The following is an 8,393-nucleotide window of genomic DNA, read 5'->3' as shown; positions in this document are numbered from 1 at the left end:
GAATAGAAGATACAGAAACAAACCCACACACTTATAATCAATTGATCTTTGACACAAAGGCCAAATTCCTACGCTGGAGAAAAGATAGCTTTTTTCAACAAATGGTGATGGGATTTCTATTTATTTGTAGAAAAATAGAACTAAATTCTTACCTCTCACCGTGCACAGGAATCAACTCAAGATGAATCAAATACGTGTAAATCAGACCAGAGACTGTGAAGCTATTAGAGGACATCATAGGTTCAACACTCCAACATATAGGCACAGGTAGTAACTTCCTCAACAAGACCTCCAAAGCATAGGAAAATAAACCAAGAATTAACAAGTGGGATGGCATCAAAGTAAAAAGTTTCTGCTCACCAAAGGAAACCATCAAGAACCTAAAGAGAAAGCCTAAAGAATGGGAGAAGATCTTTACCAGCCACCACTCTGATAGGGGGCTAATATCCAGAATATACAAAGAGCTCAAAAGACTCTACACTACCAAAACAAATAACCAAGAAATGGGCAACTGAGTTGAATAGAAGCTTCACAAAAGAAGAGATACAAATGGCCAATAGACGCATGAAAAAATGTTCAACATCATTAGCCACCAGGGAGATGCAAATCAAAACTATGCTGAGATTCCATCTAACCCCAATCAGAGTGGCAAGCATAAAGAAGTCGAATAGCAATAAATGTTGTCAGGGATATGGAGAAATAGGAACTCTTCTACACTGTTTGTGGGAGTGCAATTAGTTCAGCTGCTATGGAGATCAGTATGGAGATTCCTTAGAAAACTGGGATTGAAGCCACCATACTATCTGGTTATACCACTACTGGGTATCTTTAAAACTGGTTGAAATCAGAGAACTACAGTAACATATGCATACCCATGTTCATAGCAGCACAATTCACAATAGCCAAACTATGGAACCAACCTAGGTGTCCATCAACCGATGAATGGATTACAAAGTTATGGGAAATATACACAATGGAATTCTACTCATCCGTAAAGAAGAATAAAATTATGTTATTTGTAAGAAGATGGAAAGACCTGGAGAACATTATGCTAAGTGAGATTAGCCAAGCACAGAAAGGGAAGGGACATATGTTTTCCCTAATATACTCGAGCTAGGGAGTATTTGGGATACCAGAGGGACCCAGATAATGGAGTTCCTCAGTGGAGCCAGGGAGGAAGGGCAGGGGAGGAAGAAGACTGAGGTTCACTCATGGACATGCTACATGTGGCTATGTGTATACATGTAAACACACTGTTAACCTGGACACTCAGTACTGGGAGGGAGGGAAATGGGGAGGGGAGCACCAAGTACTGTGTGAATATATGCCATTGTCTACATGACCTTGTCTTCATGACCTACATTATGATGTGAGACTACAGCGCACCAATAAAATATATATACATACATATATATAATAAAAAAGATCAGAGATGTGTTGGTAAGGGTATGGGGTGAAAGGCCACCTGTGCACTGTTGACAGGAATGTAAATTGGTACACCTATTATGAAAAACTATGGAGATTCCTCAAAAGAAATTAAAAATAAACCACCCTATGACCCAGCACTTTCTTTCTTTCCTTCTTTCCTTCTTTCTTTCTTTCTTTCTTTTTTTTTTTTTTTTTTTTTTTGGTGGGTCTGGGGATGGAACCCAGGGATATTTGACCTCTGAGCTACACCCCCCAACCCTATTTTTTTATTCTTTATTTTGAAACAGGGTCTCAGTAAGTTGTGGAGGACCTCACTAAGTAGCTGAGGCTGTCAGCGAACCGCGATCATCCGGTCTCAGCCTCCCGAATGCTGGGATTACAACTTGTGCCACCACGCCTGGCTCTGACCCAGCAATTTCTGATCTGGGTATATGTCCACAAAACAATACCAGCCTCTCTGCCTCCAATTATCATGGCTTTCCCACTGATGTTTGCTAACAAAAACTTTAACATCCTTCCTTTTTCTCCCATCCCCAACAGTAGGTTCACCTATTATGTACTAATAGCATCCCTCTTTTCTATCACATAATTATCATAATTATACGATGATTTATCTATCTTCGCTGTACTGTGTGTGCCACGAGGACGACGGGGACTGTGTCTGTTCTGTTTGTCCCTGTATTCCAGGCCTCGGTATACAATATAACTTTAGTAAGGATTAATTGAATGAAAACATGACTCTCATGTTGCAAGTGAGAAGACAAAGACTCCTCTACCGAGTCAAGGCTCTAAAGTCTGAGCCAACAGAACAGACTGTTCTCCCTGGCCACAGCCTTCCTGCCTCTGATCCAGGTGGCCTCTTCTTCCCTTCCCTAGACTTCAACCTCCTGACGGAGAGAGAAGCAGGCACAGAGACAATCACGTACTGCCGTAACCTGGTCCCTCTGAGCGTGCCCCTCTGCTCATGAATATGCACTCAGCACCCACTTGTAATAAGTCTGTCTTTTTGCAAAAGGTCTTAACATATGGCCTCATGGCCTTGCCCTCACAAGGAGAATCAGGTGCTACAGTGTTCCAAGGTCTGACCTCTCTCCTCTCCTGTACTTTCACATATGTCATTGATTCTAGTACATGAATACTGAACATTGATTCTAATACATGACGTTGGAGGCTTATGCTATTCATACTTCCCAATGAACAGGATTCAGGATCATCTCCTTTTCTCCTTCTCTTTCTCCTTCTCCTTCTTCTTTTTTGTGGTACTGGGGTTCCTGGAAGCCCTTCTGCCTCCGGGCTACACTCCCAGACCTATTTTATACTTTTTTATTTTTGGAAACAGGGTCTCTTAAGCCAGTACGACTGGCTTCGAACCTGCACGATCCTCCTGTCTCCGCCTCCCAAACGCAGGGATTACAAGCGTGTGCCACCACGCCCGGCGCACCTCCCATTCTTAAAGCAGCAAGTCCATCTCTCACCTAGACACTTGGGTAACAAAAGCTGAAGTCAGCCCTCAATCTACCTGTGCCAAGCTCCAGGTCCATCTTCAAAGCCCATCTGTTGCTTGCCCCAGTTTCCTTCCTCCCACCTGGATGGAGCCACATTTCTCTACATGTTCACTCCCTTCCCTCTGCTGCCCCCCCCCTTCCATGACCATACCTCCCTCTTAGATAATTGGTTTTCAAAAGTCCACTAGGCTTAGTATATCTAATTTAAGATAAACAGAATGAACACATTCTTGCCCAAATAGAGATTAGCTTAGCTGCTTTTCTTTACCTCATAGTGTCATCAAAACAAATTCTCAGATTGAATGGCTCAAAATAGTTTTCAATAATTCTTTTATTCATTTGATTTATCAAATATTTATCACAACTCAGAGAAAATATATTCCCGGAGACTTTCCTCGGCCTCTGTCAACCATTTATTGGATTTAGAAAGCACCCAGCCAACATTCTCCAAACGGGGCTGCAGCCCAGCTAATGTGTGTAGGAAGAGCTGGGACGTCTGCTTGCATTGAGCACACAATTAGAGTCTAACACCACGTGGCGTCCTCCCTTCCTCTGGAGCTGCTTCTGCTTTCTCTTTCTGCAGTTCTCCCTCAGAGCAGGATTGAAAAGGAGTTCCCAGGTTTTCACTGCAGGGTGGTGGAGCACTCGGTCACTGCCTGGTCGCCCTACGCCCTCTGCAGGAAGACTCTATGTTGGCTCCACTGTATCCACAGTGCCCCAAAGTTCAGCCTCTTTGGTCTTAACAGAATCCGTGCTTGATCTTGTGACACTGTAAATACTACTTGTAATTAGCCCACAAATTCCCATCTGTTTAAAATTTATGATTTGCATTCAGGCTACTAATTTTACTAAAAATATTGTTTATACTAAGAGGTGTTGATGCTTGAAAGACTTTCAAGTGGGGGGGGAGTTCTGATATGGAGATTAATATTCTGAATGTAACTTAATAAAAAACAAAAACCTTGGCCAGGCATAGTGGCACATGTCTGTAATCCCATCTACTGGAGAGGCTGAGGCAACAGAATTGCAAGTTCATGGCCAGCTTGGGAAACTTAGACCCCCATCTCAAAATAAAAAGGGTTGGGGATGTAACTTAGTGGTAGAACACTTACCTAGCAAGGGTGAGGCCCTGGATTCAATCCTCCATACACCAATTTAAAAAAAAAAAACTTGCTATATACAATTACAATTACCTTCCTGCTTTCCCTAAGCTCTGGAACTTTACCCCAAGTTCTATATTTTTATTTGACCCCCCCCCCTTCTTGAAGAGAAAGCATTTGGAGCAGACTAGACTAAAAAGGATAGAGAACTGTAGTGAACAATACACCAGGTTCTAGATCTGATTTTCTGCTGCTCGCTGTAATGGCCTTGAAAAGCCATTTAACTCAGGAGATGTGGGAAAAGCTCACGTCTGGGCCATGCAAAAGTGTTCAGAGGTGAGATAACTGAATCATGACGGTTCTGATCATATCAGCGGATGAACCCACTGAAGGATTAATAACTTAAATGAATTAACTAGGGGCAATGCAGGCTGAAGGGTCCCTGTGCCCGCTTGCGCTCTCTCTGCTGCTGTGTGAGAGCAGCGTCCCTCACACACCATCACCACCGCCATTCAGCTGTGAGCTGACACTCTGAGCTGAGACCTCTGAAATCCTGAAGCCCAACACATCTTCCTCCTCTCAGTTTTGTGTCAGGTACTTAGATCACATCAGGGAGAACACGGATCAAAACAGCTCCTCTGCGCTTGAGCACAGTCTACTGTGAAATAAGCAAGCAGGATGTGACCGTTGCTGAAATTTCTTCCAGCCCGGAAAATTACCCATCTCATTCACAAGCCCCGCTCATTCATCTCTGAATGTTCATTGCTCTTTTACAAAGTCTTATACGCTAGTTTTATTTTTTACGTCATGTTCTGTGCTCTCTGATGGTCAAATTTTTTACTTGGTAATATTTTTGCCGTACTCTAAACAGAACACTTACCTAGCGAGTAATAGATTTTTCACAAGAGACAATAATATAGTCATTGTGCTATTTTTAAATTTCAAAAGAGAATAGTTTCCTTCTCTATCCTCTTCCTTCCCAAATTACTCCTCTTTATTTCTGCTCTATCCCCGAACTTACTTAGGTAGACAAATAATGCAGAGTAAGATGATCATTGTACCTAAGATACGGCTTCGATGATGTACACGTGAAAAATGGACTTAATTCTTAGCCAATTACCTTGGCTTCCTCATCTCTAAAATAAGATAAAGGTATCTATGGAGATATGGAGATTCTTTCTTTTGGATGTACAATTCTATTACATAATGCTCTCGATAACTGTTAAGAAGCAGAACTTTATTTTTTTTTTATAAAGATGAGTAGGAATCAAGAAAAACCCACAGAAGTTTCTATTGCAAGGAAACTTCCATTGTAGGAAAGTTTCCACTGTGGGAGATTTAAACACTTGTCTAGTCATATGTATTTTGAATCTATGATGGGACACTAACTGTTCAAGGACACAAGATCAGTAGAATTCAGATTTACTTCATTAAAACAAGGGCACATACATTTAAAAAGGAAAAAAAAATGAATATCCCATCTGGTTTATTGTGAAAATTATTATTACGTGTGTGTGTGTGTGTGTGTGTGTGTGTGTGTGTGTGTGTGTGTATTGGGGATTAGAACCAGGAGCATACTAACTCTGTACTACACTCTCAGCCCTATTTGTGTGTGTGTGTGTGTGTGTGTGTGTGATACTGGGGATTGAACCCAGGGGCATTCTACCTCCAAGCTATACCCTGAGGCCTATTTTTTATTCATTATTTTGAAACAGAGTCTCACTAAGTTACAGAGGGCCTTCACTAAGTATCTGAGGCTGGCTATGAACTTACAATCCTTCTGTCTCAACCTCCCAAGTACTGGGACTACAAGCGTGTGCCACCATGCCTGGCTCTTTGTGTGTGTGTGTGTGTGTGTGTGTGTGTGTGTGTGTGTGTGCATATTTTGAAACAGGGGCTCACTAAATTGTGGTGAGCTCACTAAGTTGCTAAAACTTGCAGTGAACCTGTGATCCTCCTGTCTTAACTTCCCAAGAACTGGGATTACAAGTATGTGCCACAATGCCCAGCCCAAGATTACCTTTTTAAAACCAGGTAAAATAAAGTTGGAAGAATGAATCACCAGAGCCCTACACTATGGTATATACACACGAGGAAATCTTACTCAGCCATCAAGAACTCAATTATGCCATTTGTAGGAAAATGGATGGAACTAGAGAATATTATGCTAAGCGAGATTAGCCAGTCCCCGAAAGTAAAGGTCCGTATGATTTTGCTTCTATGTGGAAGCTAGAGAGAAGCTGGAAACAAAAGGAACTTCAGATTAATGAAGGGAGATACTGGTGGAATCGTGGAAGGGGATCTGAGGAGGGAGGAGAAAGAGAAGACTTGATGAAGAAAACAGTTCACACAATGCTACATCTATCTATGACGTTATCAATACCAATTTCAATATTACAAATGGGGAGAGGAGGGGGCCCGAGGGATCCACAGGGAAACTCGACAAGTGCCCTGTGTCCGTATGTCTCTGTCACTCGCAGCCTCGCTATGATGCATCATTATTAAGAGCCAATAAAAGAGTTAAAAAGAAAGAAACGGTGTTCTAAGAAGCATGAAAAACCAAGAAACCCAGTCATGTCCTTTCTTACTCCTCTTACTTAACCAAATACTTATGCTGAAAAAATTTTTAACATAGAAGCAAAAGGGAAAAGACATAGGCCAGCTCTTGGCCCCTTGTCCCTTTGGTCCTCCTTGACTCATTAGTTGAATGCACATGAATCAAGAAGTGGACAAGTAACAGCCAAAATATTAAAAAAAAAACAGTTTTGTGCCGCATTTTACACAGTTCTGATAACGATGAAATATATGTGCCCTAAGAGAACTGCAAAATACAAATTGTACAATTTTGGAGATTCCAAAACATATACTTGCATTTAATACAAGTTAAATTTATTTTTTCTTACTGGAATTATACAACATAAGGATAAATGGTAGGACTATGCTAATAATGAAACATTTGAAATTTCCTTAGAATAATATTATATAGCAAAATTTAAAGCACCATAGTAAGTCAAGAGAGAATGTAGAAGAAAGGGAAAGGTGTCTTTTTACCTCTAATGTCACTTTTTTATGTTTGTTGAACAAAAGGATACCACATTTTCATTTGCCACTGGGTCCACAATTATATGGCCAGGCTTGAAGTGGAAAAGGCAGATAATAATGAGAAAGCCAAACTTGAAGCAACGGTAGAAAAACATTGGACTATTTCTGCAGGGCATTACAAAAACAAAAAACAAAACCCAAAATATATTCCTCTCATTCTAAAGAATAATAAAACTTTTTCAATTATCTGTGTCACAACAACAAAACAAAGAATCTTCATTTCTTTCCCATTCATTTAGGAGTGAGGGGGTCCCAGGCTATTTCAAGAATCCAATATCTAGCCAGGGTTGGTGGGGCATGCCTTCAATCTCAGTACTTGGGAGGCTGAGACACAAGGATCTTGGGATCTTTGTGGACAGTTTTTGCAATTTAGTGAGACCCTCAGCAACCTAGTAAGACCCTGTTTTTTTAAAAAAAAAAAGGTGGGGGAAGGGGTGCAACTCAGAAATATAACACTCCTGGGTTCAATCTCCAGTACCATGGGTGGGGGAGTGGAGAGAGAGAAGGAGGGGGAGGAGGAGTGGAAGGAGGAGAGGGAGGGAAGGAGAGAGAATGAGAGAATCCAATGTTTGCAGTAACAGTGAATGTAACACTAGGGGGCAGCAGCTACCACCTGTCTATCTTCCCTGGCTCCAATACATCATCAGTGAGCCCTCATTTAAATAGACTCGGAAAATGTAAACAGACTCATGGCATAAGAAACTGCTCTTGATATTTACATTAATTTGCACTGCCGTATTTTTTGAGAGATAGGTCACTTACTCCAAGGTCTTAAGGTGTTTCTTTGACAAAAATGCAATAGCAGTGAACATATTTTTTCACCTCAAATCCCATGCCTCATGTCTTGAGGGATAAATCTCAAAATTTGAAAGATCTTTTTAGACTTAGTTTCTCTATGCAGCCTAGTAGCGATTGGTGTTTTTCTTTTAAAAATAAAACACCACTATGAATCTGATCAAAAGAAACATCTCATTGATGCCATTAAGCAGCTATGATTACAATTTTATAATTTATGATGATGATTTTAAAGGGAAACTGCCAAGGTAAGAGATTAATAAACACATTACAAAATACACCCTCAGTCACTCCACGTGGCTTGAATCATTGAAGAATCAAACTGTCTTAAATATGAACAGGAATCTAGAAGTCTAGACTTCACAAGAGATAATTTGCAAAGACAGGGAAAGTTACTCAGTACAAAGATAAGGATAGCATCGCCCTACAGATGGGCTGGTTCAAACATAGCCTGAAATATTGT

The sequence above is a fragment of the Muscardinus avellanarius genome (genome assembly GCF_963383645.1).
Source record: "Muscardinus avellanarius genome assembly, chromosome: 11".
In the NCBI taxonomy this organism is placed as follows: Eukaryota; Metazoa; Chordata; class Mammalia; order Rodentia; family Gliridae; genus Muscardinus; species Muscardinus avellanarius.
The sequence above is the reverse complement of the archived record's forward strand: the minus strand, read 5'-3'. Positions refer to the sequence as shown.